The following is a 16,038-nucleotide window of genomic DNA, read 5'->3' as shown; positions in this document are numbered from 1 at the left end:
TATTTTTGACATCAACATATACTGTGCATCTCTTACTTCTTTTTCCCAGTGTCCAGAGACGTTTTAAAATAGCAAGAAAAATCTTCCGAATTTTGAGTAAAAAAAAATTTTGTTTATATAAATTCTCAAACTATATTATAAGAAACTTTTATGTTAAAGTCTGTTTTTTATTTAGTTTTTATATTCCTTTTATAAAATGAATTAGCTGTACCTAGATTTTGTGTTGTATTGCATTCAACTTACAGGCCGTTATCTGGCAACAAAAAATTCCTTTATTGATAAAAAAAAAAATTCTAGCCGTGACACCATCCACATTACTGCATTTTCATATTTTTAAAGTTTTCATCAATACCCTTCCAGTGTTTTCAAGCCACCACCCCCCTTCCCCATAAAAAAGCTGAACTTTTGAAATGTTCTCTAGAGCTGTATATTTCTGAACACGCAGCCTCAGCACTGTAATGCAGACAGACAAAAACACAGATTGTTAAAAACACTGACAGTAATCATACTTGGTTCATGCTTATTATGTGGCCCTTCCCTGACTGGATACTGCTCATTGCAACATCTCATTCCCTCACTGGCCACTCTTCATGGATAAAAATCTATACTCCAATATACTGGGCATAAAAAAATCGCTTTCCATAGCATTTGTTGTGTTGCTTACCTGTATGTATCTAAATTGCATTTTCTACAGCATGAATGCTGTATACAGGCTGAAAAGTCAAACAATTTACCAGTCACTACAGTTTTGTGATATAAAATTTTGTGATCAACAATGTTACCAACCTAAGGCATTTTCTACCAATGCACACACTTTTTCCACCAATGCACACACATCCAGTGTAGTGCGAACATCTGCATCATATACCATGTGAAGATGCCCCTGAATTTGCTTTGCCTTTTTATTAAACCCATGGTCATCAGCAGACAGTCTAGCCTGGTAACCTTTGCTCTTTTAGGGCATTCTCTAACCATAGCATGTAATTCAGAAGTTACTTGGCATCGTTTCAGGACAGCATGTATCTAAATAAATGTTACCTACACAGGGAGGGAGTGAATTTCTATAAGAATACTGACAATGAGGAGGAATATGTAGAATTATGGGGCATGAGTGAGTCTGTATATTCTGTTAAAAATTGTGATGATTAAATAAGCCAGACAGACATACTGCTCTTTGTTTACTCAGATAGTTCTTCTTTATTTGTAAATAGGTCTGGCACACGTGCTTTAATGTAATGTGTGTTTCTGAAAATTAGTGAAAGCTTTTGTTTATTCTTTTTGCATTTTAACTCAGGCTGAATAAATTAAACCAGGATTGGAAAGTAATATCTTTTTCGCCAGTTGAAGGTCATGGAATACTTTTGAATCAAAAATATTCTGTCTTCTCTCACACAGAGGTATCAATAACACTTTTACATGTAAAGAATCCTGAAGCACAGACTGTATTCTTTCTGCTGTGCTTGCCTGTACCTAATCATAACATCAGTTTGGGAAAAAGAGAGAACCAGTAAATAAAAACCCGTAAACTAAGTGATTTTGACTTTGTGAAATCAAAAGATTCTCGTTGTTTCTATGCAATCATTTCACTGTCGTGTGCTGCAATTTCCCAGGACCCATATGTTTTTTTCAGGGAGTCTGCCTAAGAAACAATATTCCTATAACTGTCCTATCCTATCTTTGGTGCTTCTCTACATTGGAGTGTAAATGTCTTTATTTAAATACAGTACAGCACACATAAAGCATATCATTTCATGTACTTGGCACTTTGAAGGACTGGGGAAAAACTAGCCAATATTCAAAGAAACACTAAAAAGTAATGCATAAAAACCTAAAAGAAATCTTAATAATTACACTGTAACTACTATGTAATTACTTGTATAAGTACAGTGTAATTATGAGTTATTACTCCATACTTAATGTGTAATACAAAGTAACGCTATAGTTAATTACTCAGTTGTCATTGTTATTCCACAGTTTATATAATTACAATGTAACAATTTATTACTGATCCAAAAACAAGTGTACTTACATAGCTACATTGTATCTGTACTTTCAAAATGTAAAACAAAAAAATTAGGGTTATGTAACTACAAATATGTAACAGATGTTCCATGGTCTGGGCAATTTTAATGGAGAATTGCAGTGATAACTGCATAGGTTTTCGATGATATTTCAAGATCTTCTCTAAATGGTGAAAACGCCTTTGCAACATGGTTAATGCTTTTTCCCAAAATCTAGAGAGGCACCTCCTTGACATGTTTTGCTTAAACAAGCATTTGTCACATTCTTGTAGTTGTGTTACACTATTTATTGTTGAATTTTTTGGGCTATTATTACATCCATCCCTAACATAATACTGCCAAGCTTGCATCATTCAATCAAAATACATAGGGCTGCAGAGCCATTCCATGCATCACTGGGCACAAGGCAGGAAATGGCCCAGGATGGAGAACCATCCCATTGCAAGGCCTGCTGACAAACATACCAGCAGTCACGCTCTCACACATATGGCCATATAACCCAACCTACATGTCCCTGGGATGTGGCAGTAAAACCCATGAAGAAGACATAGGGAGACATGGACAGAATGTATAAATTTTACACACATTTCCAGACAGAATTCCATCTGAGGATAATGGATCTGTGAGACAAAAGCGTTACCCATTTTGCAAAGGTGTTTTCACCACTTAAAAAATATCTTGAAATATCAAAAACCTATGCAGTTATCAATGCAATTCTCCATTAAAATTGCCCAGACTATGAAACATCTGTTACATAGTTGTAGTTACATACCCTGATGTTTTTATTACATTTTGAAAGTACAGATACATTGTAACTATGTAAGTACACTTGTTTTTGGATCAGAAATAAATTGTTACATTGTAATTATATAAACTGTGGAATAACAATGACAACTGAGTAATTAACTATAGCGTTACTTTGTATTACACAGTAAGTATGGAGTAATGACTCATAGTTACACTGTACTTATACAGGTAATTACATAGTAGTTACAGAGTAATTATGGACACTTAATGCAAAGTGTTACCATGTTGTTTTACTGTTTGCTATACTGGCCTTCATAAGTTTCTCCCTCAACAAGGGCAAGTAGAAAGCAATAGATGCAATAGCCATTGTCTTTTTAAAAGTGCAAATTCCTTGCTGATGAGACAGGAAGCACCAGAAACATTCAAGCAGCAGCTCTTTGAAATGTTATTTTAAGGTGAAAAGCGCAGTTTAGGGTAAACTAATGGATTCTGACAATCAAATGAAACCTAGATACAGTGAGTAAAAACTCTCTGAAAAAGCACCTCAGCCAGTGAGATCCATGTTCTCTTCAGTAATTGTGCTGCCCTAAAATTAAACTAACAAAGAAAATGTCAGACATTAAAATCCTATAAATTGCTTCCTCTAAAACGGTATTTGGTTTTTCATTAATAAACAAACTCATTAAGTTTATATCAGAGAATGAAAGACAAATTTAATTTCTAAAGTAAAATTAAAATTACTGTACTTCATCCATCCATTAATTTTTTAAACCCATTTTTTTAGTCCAGGTTTTCAGGAGTTTGTCTCAGCAACAATGTGGGCAGAAGTAAAGCCAGATTTATATCACATAACACCATGGTACACCTGCTCACTCACAGACATTCACATACACATGTTAAGCCAATTCAGAGATGCCAGTCTAAGTAACAAAAAGTACCTGAACTGTGGAATTGAAGATAACGTAGTGAATATGCCATATTTTTGATAAACGTGCTATAAAGAAGCAAGACTTATTTCTGAATCATTCAGATCTTATGCATTTGTGAAAACTTATTCATTGTCCTCTTTATTTGAACATATACATGTATAGTATAAAGATTTAAAAATAGATCAGTTTCGACAAGAACAGAACATTTAGCTCAAAATATATTGGTATTTTATTAGATGTGTCAATTGTTGTGTGAAGGAAACCTTTCTAATGTCTTTGTGAAATTTACTTTTAACACGCTACCATTTGTATTTTAAAATAACTGGTCTGATCCACTGTTCCTTTCAGAATTTGAAAAACCTCAATCATGTCATCTTAGTCTCCATCTGATTAAACTGAGAAGGTTCAATCCTTGCAATTGTTTCTCATAATTCATACCTTGCAGTCAACTATCTTATCAGTGTAGTTGCTCTTCTCTGGACTTTTTCTAATGATGCTATGTATGTTTGTGTAGCCTGAAGACTAAAACTTCATACAATACTTCAGGTGAGGCTTCACTAGTACTTTATATAGCTTACACATAACCTCCTATGACTTGAACGTTAAATATCGTGCTATAAAACCCAATATCCTACTGACTTTCTTTACACTATCATGATGTAGATATTGACAAGTCCACTATGACTCCTAAGTCCTTTTCATAAGGTGTACTTTCAAATTTCAGACCTGCCATTCTGTATTCAAATCTAACAGTTCTAATTTCTTACTTGCGATACCTTATATTTACTTACATTAAACTTTCTATGCAACAAATCTGCCAAAGCCTATATTCTGTCCAAGACCCTCTGTAATGATTCGACTGAGTCTAGATTAACTGCCATTCCATTCCTCCTAGTTTGATATCACCTACATTGCTGTCCAACTTCTATTTTATTTAAACTATTTACTTTCTGTGTTTAAGCTAATTTCACAGTCATTTACACACTATGCCTAGAATTCCCACTTTGAGTTTGATGCCTAGGCTATCACACAGCACCTTTTAACTGCCTTCTGAAAATCAGGGTAAACAATATCATATGCCACTTGCTGATCAAATCCTTTTGTTTCCTTGTTAAATTTCAGCATATTAGTAAAATATGACCTCTCCTGACCGAACTCATGCTATTCATGAATACTCATGGTCTTGCCATGGGATGCTCAATCTTTTCCTCAATAATTCTTCAACATTGTTTTACCTCTGATGGGTTAGGTTTACTGGCTTATAGTTGCATGGTTCGACATAAACTCCCTTTTTATATAACAGGGTAAAATTTGCTAGTTTTCAGTCATTACAAATTTCTCCAGTACACAGTTAAAATACATGTCAAGAGTTTATATACTCTACTGATAAACATTTGGCATGAATCAAAGATTTTCTTGCTTTTCATAGAAGCTGATACATTTTTATCAAGTTACCATTAACACTAGAATTACCAGAGCCTACGAAAAAACTCGTAAATCCGTCCCACCTTAAATCGCTTCTTAAAATCGTTCACAGTTCTCCACCAGCGTCTTTTGTCATCTAAATGTGCTGATAAAAATCAAGCTGCAAGCAGCCGGCTATTCCATCCACCCACCAATTTAGAATGTGCACAAACTTCTCTCAGCTCATGCCTTGATTGATTTTCTTTTTATTCAGTTTTATTGAGTGTTCCTGCCAGTCCCCACATGTTGCTGTATGCTGTTTCTTTTGTACTCCAGGACATGCAGAGGAGAGAATGGTAAAGAGCAGTAACTTCAGCGCTATATGCAATCATCAGACACTCCCCACCTGACACTGCTGTTTTCACATAAAGACGTGCTATAGCTGTTCAGTGTACTTGTGACTGCATTCTCATACCAATGTTTGCGAACTGAAGTGTCTGCATGCACTTTCGTGGCATTACAAGTGTATTTTTTGAGCATGCCCGTGTCGCTCAAACACAGGAACATATGTTGGTGTAAAAGTATAACAAAACAAGTGCACTTTTATTCAAGTGCACTTTTTCCATCGCCTTTTCCTGTAAGAAGCAATGTACACCCTTCTCTCTATGCTGTGGTTTCTATTACACACCTGAAAGAAAGAGATAATATATGTGAAAACATCATCGCACTAATGCAATATTATTTGAAAACGAACAGCGTCAGATTGGGTGTGAATTTATGCAGGAACTGGAAATTCTCTGATCAGTGTCAGGTGCTCATTCAGTGTAATAGGAACCATAGCACAGAGGTGTGTACACTGCAACAAGTACACGTGTCATAAATGTAGGAAGGATGGTCCTTGGGTTTGTGGGAACTGTTAATATTTGAATGTGATGATTTTATATAGCACGGAATGGAAATTAGCACTTCTTAGCATTGCACCATGCAAGCTGTTGTATCAATCGCCTACTGTAACTTGCTTTCTTTTTTCTTTGGTTATAGAGGTAGTCTTGAATAAAAGTGCACTTGTTTTGTTATACTTTTACACCAACATATGTTCCTGTGTTTGAGCATGCTCAAGCGGGCATGCTCAAAAAATACACGTGTAATGCCACGAAAAGTGCACGCAGACACTTCATTTCGCAAACATTGGTATGAGAATGCAGTCACAAGTACACTGCAGAGCTATAGCGCGTCTTTATGTGAAAACAGCCGTGTCAGATGGGGTTGTATGGATTGATACTGAATGCAACTGAGAGAATGAAAAGTGAATGAAAAAGAAAAAAAAAAACAAAGCTAACCTTTACAAGGATCATAAATTACACCGGCTGTTACAGACTGAAATCAAATGTATGCTTTTATTCTAAAATAGTAAGAATAAGAGCAGTTTACTTCTCAAAACGAAGTGGTGCAGGATCGAACTCGCGGCCTTTTGATTCCCAGTCAGTAGCTGATTCTATTGCACCACGGAGGCAGTCATAATAAACAAGTGTCAATGTCGCATGTTAAAGCGGCTTTTTTTTTCTGCAGCTATATTTTTGAATAAAAGCGCAATTGTTGTGTTATATTTGTAGATTTTGTGAAAGTGCTTCTTTGATATTTGGACTTCAGGCTTCATACATTATATAGTTTATGCCTACATTTTGTCATCTACTACTAGAATCTAAAAAACGTTTCTGTTTTAACAATGTGTTTACACAGATTACTGTAGAAACGGAGCAGATATGAAATGCGTGTGTTCCAAATAACGATCTATTATTTCCACTCTAAAACTCCACTTCACTCCCAGAAAATCAATCAAAGCATGAGCTGAGAGAAGTTTGTGCACGTTCTAAGTCGGTGGGGGGATGGAATAGCCGGCTGCTTGCAGCTTGATTTTTATCAGCACATTTAGATGACAAAAGACGCTGGTGGAGAGCTGTGAACGATTTTAAGAAGCGATTTAAGGTGGGACGGATTTACGAGTTTTATCGTTGGCTCTGGTAATTCTAGTGCTAAGTGGATTATGAAATATAGCCAAGGTAATACTAATTGCTCTGAGGCTAAGGATCTGCGCTGGTATCCAGAAGTTTGCCGGTTCGAATCCCCGTCACTGTCAAAAGAGATCCTACACTGTTGGGCCCTTGAGCAAGACCCTTAACCTGTAATTGCTCCAGGGGAGCTGTACAATGGCTGACCCACCGCTCTGACCCCAAGGGGTATGCAAAAACTAACACATTCCTGATACAAGAAATTGTATAAGGTGAAATAAAGAACAAAAAAAAGTGACATTTTCAGCAGTAATTCTTTCAGTATCCTAATGGTAAACTACTGTAGCTTCTCCTTAATTAGTCATGCTTACATGCCAATTGGTTATTTGAGAAACCTTTGTAATTGCATTACCACCGCTGAGACCTGTTAATTCTGTTCACTTGGGATCCAAGGTAATGGTATATGTAAAGTTCAATACTGAAAAATGGCCAAGTGAAACAGTTTCCCAAAAGACATGTCAATCTATTATTTATTTGCAGAATGAAGGCTATTCCATGTGACAGATTACCAGGGAGGTGTCTATTATTGTCTTGAGAGAAAAGGGCAGACTAGATCTAATCAGGATAGAAAAAGAAGGAGAACGCCAAGACTGCCAACTTAAAAAAGGATAAGGACATCAGAGTCTATAGTTTGAGAAGTACACACCTTACAGGTCCTCAGTTGACATCTTCACAAAATACACACCAAATACCAGTGTTAGCTACAACAGTCATCTTTCAATTTCCAAAATTTCTGGATGACCCCACACTTTTGAACGGTAGTGTAAAATACATAAAATGTTGTAGAAAGATTCAGGAATGCAGTAACAAAATGCACAACAATTCCTGGTGCAAACTCTAATTCTAACTATGTTGAGGGTAAAAACAGGGAAAACTGAAAAAAGGCAAATGTCAACAAAAGCTGCAAATAGAATTGTTAAGAACAAATGAAGACTTGCCAGCTGATTATGCAGTAAAAGTTCAAAGCAAATTTAATGGCTTATAATTGGTCACAGATACTGAAGCAGATTGGAATAACTTTAAAAATGTTTCAGTATTCTCTGTGGAAGTAAAATTACCAAAAAATAAAAGAAAGCAAAACAGAACTGGATGACTAAAGAGATATTACACATGATAGAGGAAAGACGCTTAAGGGTAAAAAAAAATAGTTTTCAGGAAAAGCAAAAGAGAACTGGTAGAATGAGAAGTGTGCAGAAATTAATGCTGATGCATACAGAAATCCATGAAACATTAAGAAAAGGAAAATCTTACTGGACAGTCTCCAGGCATAAGAGGGGAAATTACCAACAGAAAGAGATGAAATGCTTAACAGATGGTCAGAATATACAGATGAACTGTTTTAGAGGACAGATGTGAAAAGTCAGTACTCACAGAGGAAATGACAGGTCTACCTATATTAAAATTAACAGTGGAACATGTTGTATAGAACATGAAGCAGTGGAAGGTAGCAGGCCCAGATCAAATAGCAGAAGAAATGATGGAGGCAGCTGGTGAAACTGGATTAGCTGACTTAACAAAAATATTGAACAACTTCTATGAAACTGGAAAAATCCCTAAATCATAATTTTTGCTTTAATGAAAAAAACTGGGGCTCTAGAATGTGAAAATCACAGGACAATAAATTTGATGAGTCAAGTTGTTAAGATACTTTAAGGATCATACTAAACAGATGGAAAGTTAAAGTCAGAATTGAGGTTTCAGAGGTTCAAGTGTGGTTTTCTGGAAGGAAAAGGTACAATAAATTGTACTGTTTATAATTAGAAATTTAATAGCATGAGAAATAGATATGCAACAGAATATATATGTACTTCATTGATTACACAAAGACAGTTAATAAAGTGAAGCAGGAAGAAATGTTAAACATTTTTAAGAAGTCTACCACTTGATGGAAAAGGCATTCAATGAGTAAGGAATATATACCAGGGGCAAACAGCAGCTATAAGAATCAGCAGTGAATTTGGAGAATGGATGCTGATAAAAGTGGTGTATAGCAATGCTGTGTTGTTTTGCCAGATATTGTCTCATTGTACAGAGAAATGATTCTAAGAGGCATTGAAGAAATGAATAAATGTGGGAGATGTCAATGTTACCAATGTGCAATTTGCAGATGATACTGTATTTATTGCTGAATGTGAAGAAGAAATAAAGGAAATGTTAAAATGGGAGTAGAAGACAGTGAGGAGAAGGGACTAATATTGAATTGCAAGTATGGTGTTTACAAAAGACAAAGTACTGTCAAAATGTAAGCTGAAAGTAAAATTTGAAAATGTCAAGCAAGTGAATCACTTTTGTTACCTAGGTGGCATGTTAAAAATGGGAGAAGAGATCATGAAATCAAGAGAAGGATAGTTATGGCAAAAACAGCTTTTAGGCAGTTAAAACACATATGTATAAGCCAAAATGTAACAATTAAAAAAAATGTTTAGTCTGCCTCAATGTACGTTTGTGAAATGTGGACTCAAAATCAATAGAAGGTAGATTAGAGGAGCTGAGAAATGTGGTTTTTAAGAAGGATGCGAAAAATGTCCTGGACAGATAATGTAACAAATGAAGGAGTATTAAAAAGGGCACAGGTGAATATACATTTACTAAGTGAGATAAAAATATGACAACACATTATCAGAGCTGAAGCCCTTGAAAGTGGTATGTTCCTGGGTAAAATCAATGAAAAAGCAAGAGGATGGGCAGAGAAACACCATCAGTGGACATGCTGTGAGAAGGCTTGGGAGCAACAAGAGCTGCAGTGAGGTTTTTATTATAGCAAGGAAAAGAGACATGTGTTACACCATGCTTGCCAATATCTGCATTGGACATGGGGCCTTAATGAAAGTGTCTGTGTATTTATCTGTGTGCCTGTCTGGTTGATATGTATTCTATCATTCCATAGGATAGTGCATCACAAACATTAACACTACTTTTATGAACTATGCATTGCAGCGTACTGTGCAAAACTAGTTGGGTCTGAGCATCATTTTTAAACTTGGTTTACTACAATTGATGCCTTAGAGCACCTGCCCTGGCTTTGTCACTGTTTTCCAGCACATTAATGCAACATTTGAGCTTGTGCATGCCCTCTGGAGAATGACCAAAAAGATCTGTACTGTTATTGAGATGTGGAAAGAGGAAGCTATAATATGATTTACAGGAGTAACTTACCTAAAACACTTTAAGAGACGTAAGGGACTTGATGTTACAATCCCTTTTGGGAATTATAATTTTCTTGCCATGTGTACCAAGTGGGGATAAAGGGATAAGTGGGGTCATCAAGAGGGTTCTACCCTTCCTTGATGTAACATTGATAGCCCCATAATATTTCCAGAAGGCCCAACAGTGTCATCTGCCATCTGAGGTGCACCGTTTTTACACCGTACTCTGCTTTTATCCATTCTGCTGGTAAAATGTCAGCTTGTTACCCAGATGGGACTCTTTCCCTTCAGTCAGAGCTGAAGGATCTGATGGCTTGTTTGAGTGATTGTTCTTCAAACCTCTTTTAACATTCTGGTGGTAGCTGTCTTTGTCTGTAGACCTCCACATGGAGCACCTCTGCCCTCCAGCCTCATTGTATTGTTTCTCGTATAAGATGTGAGTATTTTAGACTCCTGCACACAAGAGTTGCTTCTTTCCAGGACAGAGTTAGCTCCACAATATACAGGGACATGGGACAGATTAACTATAAGATCATAATAATATAATTCTTTGCATTTATATAGCGCTTTTCTCACTACTCAAAGCGCTCAGCAATTGTAGGTTAAGGGCCTTGCTCAAGGGCCCCACAGAGCAGAGTCCCTTTTGGCATTTACAGGATTTGAACCGGCAATCTTCTTATTGCCAGTGCAGATCCCTTGCCTCAGAGCCACAACTCCACCATCATATGTGGTCTAAGATGGAAGGTAATAATTTCTGCTGGAAAGTGTCTGTGTCTCCAGGGACACTACACTTGGTTGAAACTTGTTTGGGAGCTGGTAAGGAGGTGCCTTAGTGTTGATCTTACAGTGTACAGGTTGGGTCTTTTCCAGCCTACTGGTTGAGACTTTTAGGGATATTTAGTAACATTGTAGGTGGCTCTAATGATCATGACAAAAAAAAATTAAATGATCAACAAAGCAATGGAATGGCAACTCTACATTTTGACTGCACTGTTAAAGGCTAATTTTAAAAAGTATATCAAATAAAAAATTCTAAGTAAAAACAACTCTCAAATGGGTTTAAATCAAAACTTGTGTTAAAACTCTACAAACATCCTTGGCTGTTCACCAATATCTATGACCTGACTGATTTTACTTTTCACATTTGCTCATGGCACACTAAAAAAGCTCTCCAAAATTGGCCTATTGCTGGAAAAAAAACTCTGACATTATGCATTAATTGGATGGCGATACCGTGTTCCTTGCATACATTGGCGAGGATACAATAAAAAGAATAAAGATAATCATTATACTTTGATTTCATTGAATTCCGTGATTATGTTAGGCTCGTTAGTTTATTTCATTGTCCTAAATTGAATGTAGATGTGGTCGGTTTATTGGGCTGAATGTTAAATTCTGATTGTGCTGTCACAATTATCGTAAACAACTTGTTAGACCGGTATGTATGCTGCTCTGTAGGTGGTGGCTGTGAAAGATAGTGTTCAAAAGGTATCCATTTCTACACTACAGGACAATGCACCAGCTAATAAGACCAAGACAGCTAGATGGTGACTTGCTGAACATTTTCTGAACAGATGTTCCATGTAGCCAGATGCCAGACAGCCGTTAATCTTAGGAATTGGTATTAGCAATGTAGATTATCTGTGAACATATGAAAATAGCTCAGACAATTCCAGTTAATATCTGAATATCGATTATAGTTCAAAGAACCATTAAGTACTGCCAGCCTATATCATCCATAATCCTCAGTACACCACTCCTCACTCCACAGTGATAGGTACAGGAATGTATCGTCACTAAATGTTATTTTCTTTAAAACTCATGGCATTTTGGTAAACAAGCTACCATCCATAAAATCGTATCTCCTCATCAGTACTACAGCACAATGAATAATCCATATGACCCATGCAAAGAAACAATTTAATGTGTTACTTAGTAATCATTTCAATATGAACAACATTTCCTATATACACTAATGAAAAACCAAACCTGGAAGTAGCACACCATTAACATCAAGAACAATGGATTGATCTGGAGGGCCTCTCCATAGCTGCTATGCTTCCTTAAAATTGACCTCTATTTTAATCAGGGAGAAAAGATTTTCTAACATCTTTCAATTAGTACTTCTAAATGTAAGCAGGTATAAACAAGGGACCTTCAAGGGGAGCTGAAATGAAATCAGTTTTATTTTTGCAGAGGTACTCTTGCATAATCTTACAGTTTGGTGTAATGGTTAAGACAGCAGATTTAAATGTATGACAATGTACAACTTGGAGTCAGTCACCTGTGGTCCAACAGTAAAAAAAACATCTGTGAAGTCACCTTGGATGGAGGCATCAACCAAATGAAAAATAGTAATAAATATAAAACACAGTTACAGCAAATACAGCACGATGATAGGTAAATTATCCAGGAGGAAGTGTGAATAAAGCACCAATCACACAATTGTATTGTATGTTTTTTGCCCAGAATATGCAATCTAGAATTAAAGCAATTTAAAAAGCAGTTTAATTCTCTACTTTCAGTAAATACTGTGTTTTATGTTTGTAATTGTGGTGGAAGGCCGGGACTTTACCTGGCTAGGATGCCCTGATTATGAAAGGGCTGGGGGAGAGAGTATTTCCAGCACAGTTTCTGCCCCATACCAACAGAGGCCCACCCCCTTGGTTAACAGTGGGCCCATGGATCATGAGCTTAGAAGGTCATCCTTGTTGGGGCCTGTGGCCACCGACAGGGGGTGCATGGACATTTTCGGGGCCCTATTTGGCAGCACGTTCGCCACATCCGGAAGTGCTGCCAGAAGAAGCTTGTTAGGCACCTGGAGCACTTCCGGGTGCCTTATAAAAGGGGCTGGCTCACTTCATTTGAGGAGGCAGAGTTGGGAGGAGGTGGACAAAGCTTGCCGGCAGGAGTGGAGGCAGAAGAAAGAAGAGAAGAAGCAAGCTGTGTACTGTGTACCGAGGTGCTTAAATACTGTGCTGTGGGGAAATAAACCTGTGTTCTGGACTAGAACTTGTGCCTGCCTGTCTGTGTCAGGGTTAGGGTGGCAGTACGTGCCCAGGCATCACACAACTTTTTTACCAGTACCATAAACTAATATTGGCATTTCAATATTCCATCCATCCATCCATTTCCTAACCCGCTGAATCCGAATACAGGGTCACGGGGGTCTGCTGGAGCCAATCCCAGCCAACACAGGGCACAAGGCAGGAACCAATCCCGGGCAGGGTGCCAACCCACCGCAGGACACACACAAACACACCCACACACCAAGCACACACTAGGGCCAATTTAGAATTGCCAATCCACCTAACCTGCATGTCTTTGGATTGTGGGAGGAAACCGGAGTGCCGGAGGAAACCCACGCAGACACGGGAGAACATGCAAACTCCACGCAGGGAGGACCCGGGAAGCGAACCCGGGTCTCCTAACTGCGAGGCAGCAGCGCTACCACTGCTATTTCCAATCTTAAAGTGAAACAATTTTTTGAAACAAAAGCATTACAAATTTTAAGCACCAAATAAAGCCATTTGTTTTGATTCATATTACAGATTTACACAAAGACATTTAAAGCGATACTAGCGGAAGAAAAATCTGCTTGCAGAAACCAATGCAATAATTAGAAACTCTGATTACATGGCATGCATAGACAATAATCAAGGTAATACTAGGTGTTTAATTGTTTTCTAGCCTAACTAGATTATTTTTCATATTTTTTACATTCTGTGTCATTGTTTCAATCCCACTGTTGTACTACTGTGTGTGATCTAGAAGAGTCTGAGACAGCAGTCATATTTTATCCCACTAGTGACAAGAGAACCCCACCAATGGATAATGTGAGCCTGTAGGAAACAAAAAAAAAACCCTTTATAACGTGTCAGCTGGGAAATAATGACCCAGTAGCAGCTGTGCAATGTTTTGTCTCTATATAAAAAGAATTAATTAGTAAGCTATCTTGAAGCAATGCATCCCCATAAGCACACCTTAGTTACAGTATGTGCGAGTTAGAGTAAGTAGAGAAACTCATTCAGTGTTTGTCAGGCTATTTTCATTTGGACTTTCAATTCTTCCAATATAAGTATGTTTATGTCTGTGCTGTAGATCAGTGACATTTCTGCATTAAGGGCCAGTTAGGCTCACTAGATATTGTGTAAAATAAGTAATAAGCTTCCCTCAGTAATTTAACATATTATTAAAATGTTTATAACAAACATCAACTCTGTCTCCTTAATCATTTATTTCCAATTTTCCAACATGCTCAATGTAGAAAAACATTGCTTTTGTAGTATACAGAAGTCTTCTTGTCCCAGGTTGTGCGAGCCTGTTTCTGGCTGAAGGAACTGTACCAACTGGCCCTGCAGTGTTCTAGGTTTACCCATGAATGTGTGTGAGCATGTGCAACCTGAACTTTCCAATTCAGCGATAGTGTTTAAAGGCTAGAGGCCAAGATCAGCATTAAGATATGGATTATCTGTTCTTTCTTTCTTTTTTTAATTACGTGTTTACAATAATTATGCACTTTGTGTCAGCAAAGAAGTATAAAAAGTCAGGTACCATTTACTCCCTTAGTGGTAGCCATAGTAATCAGAAAAAAAAGAGAGAATATCAATATCAGGAATGCTATGACCACAGGGCCTTACTTTGACTATAATGTTGGTGACCGGAACTTTAATCTTCATCCATCGCTGAAAAGAACTGCCTGATGGCAATAAATTTGATAAAGCCAGTATCACGTGTGCTCCTTTTACTTTGTGGAAAAGAAGCCAGCAGTATAATCCCTGAGATTCAAAGAAAAGCAGAGTCAGGCAGCAGAATGAAGAGATATTTAGAAAATAGTTTTTTGATTGTTTTCTGGTCTCATACTGCCCATCAAAACCTGACTATATGGTGGTTAGTGCTGCTACCTGACAGTCCCAGGGTATTATGTTTGCATCATTTGATATGTGTAGTCTGTGTGTTCTTTCCATGTTACCATGGACAGATTGTATTAGTTAGATAAGAGATGTCTACACAGATAAAGGAACAATTTTGTATGACCCTCAAGAATTTTCATGCGAAAAATGTCCCTGCTTTAGATTACTGTTATGGGACAGTTAGAACTGCTGCCTCATGAATCGAGTGCCCTGGGATCAAATCCTGCACCCAGGGTTGGTTGTGTGTGTCTGCACATTCTTCCTGCATTGGTCTGCTCTGGATTTCATACAACATTGCAAAGACATGGGTGATAGATTAATTGACAATTCTACATTGGCCTTGTGTGGATGTTTTCAGGAGTGACTTTGTGCCAGGCTTTGGATCCTGGTGACCCTGAATTGAATTAGACTCATTTGAGAATGCAGTAAAAGACTACATGATTTACTGTTTATCTACACATTCTACACATTCCAAAATCTGGCTACAATTATGTAATATTATTAACAGGGGAGAAGTTATAACAAAGACTCAGAAACAGTTTAAAAATAAAAGTGCAATAACTAATACAAACACTTTGAATGAATTCAAGCTAAAAAAAAATCGTAACCATAAAATAACTAAGAAAAGCACTTTGATCATGCGCTCCATTAGTGTGCCTGCACTAGTATTGATGTTTGAGTAAAATCAGAGATTTCAGACTGTTTTCATGAATGGGAAAACTGAGGCCTTGCCTTAACAGCAATGGAATTCTAATCATTAAAAACAAAGCAAGCAAATAACCATTATCTTTCATGTGAGAAAAGTTCAA

At 37.2% G+C, this 16,038-nt stretch overlaps 1 protein-coding gene across 1 annotated transcript in view; it reads right to left on the bottom strand.

Moving 5' to 3' along the window:
- itfg1 (integrin alpha FG-GAP repeat containing 1) overlaps positions 1–16,038 on the bottom strand; it is a 435,759-nt gene that overhangs the window by 66,593 nt on the left and 353,128 nt on the right. The gene's annotated exons all lie outside the window — the stretch shown is intronic.

The sequence above is a fragment of the Polypterus senegalus genome, chromosome 9, assembly GCF_016835505.1.
Source record: "Polypterus senegalus isolate Bchr_013 chromosome 9, ASM1683550v1, whole genome shotgun sequence".
In the NCBI taxonomy this organism is placed as follows: Eukaryota; Metazoa; Chordata; class Cladistia; order Polypteriformes; family Polypteridae; genus Polypterus; species Polypterus senegalus.
Note: the sequence above shows the minus strand (reverse complement) of the source record. Positions and strands in the feature narration are given on the sequence as shown.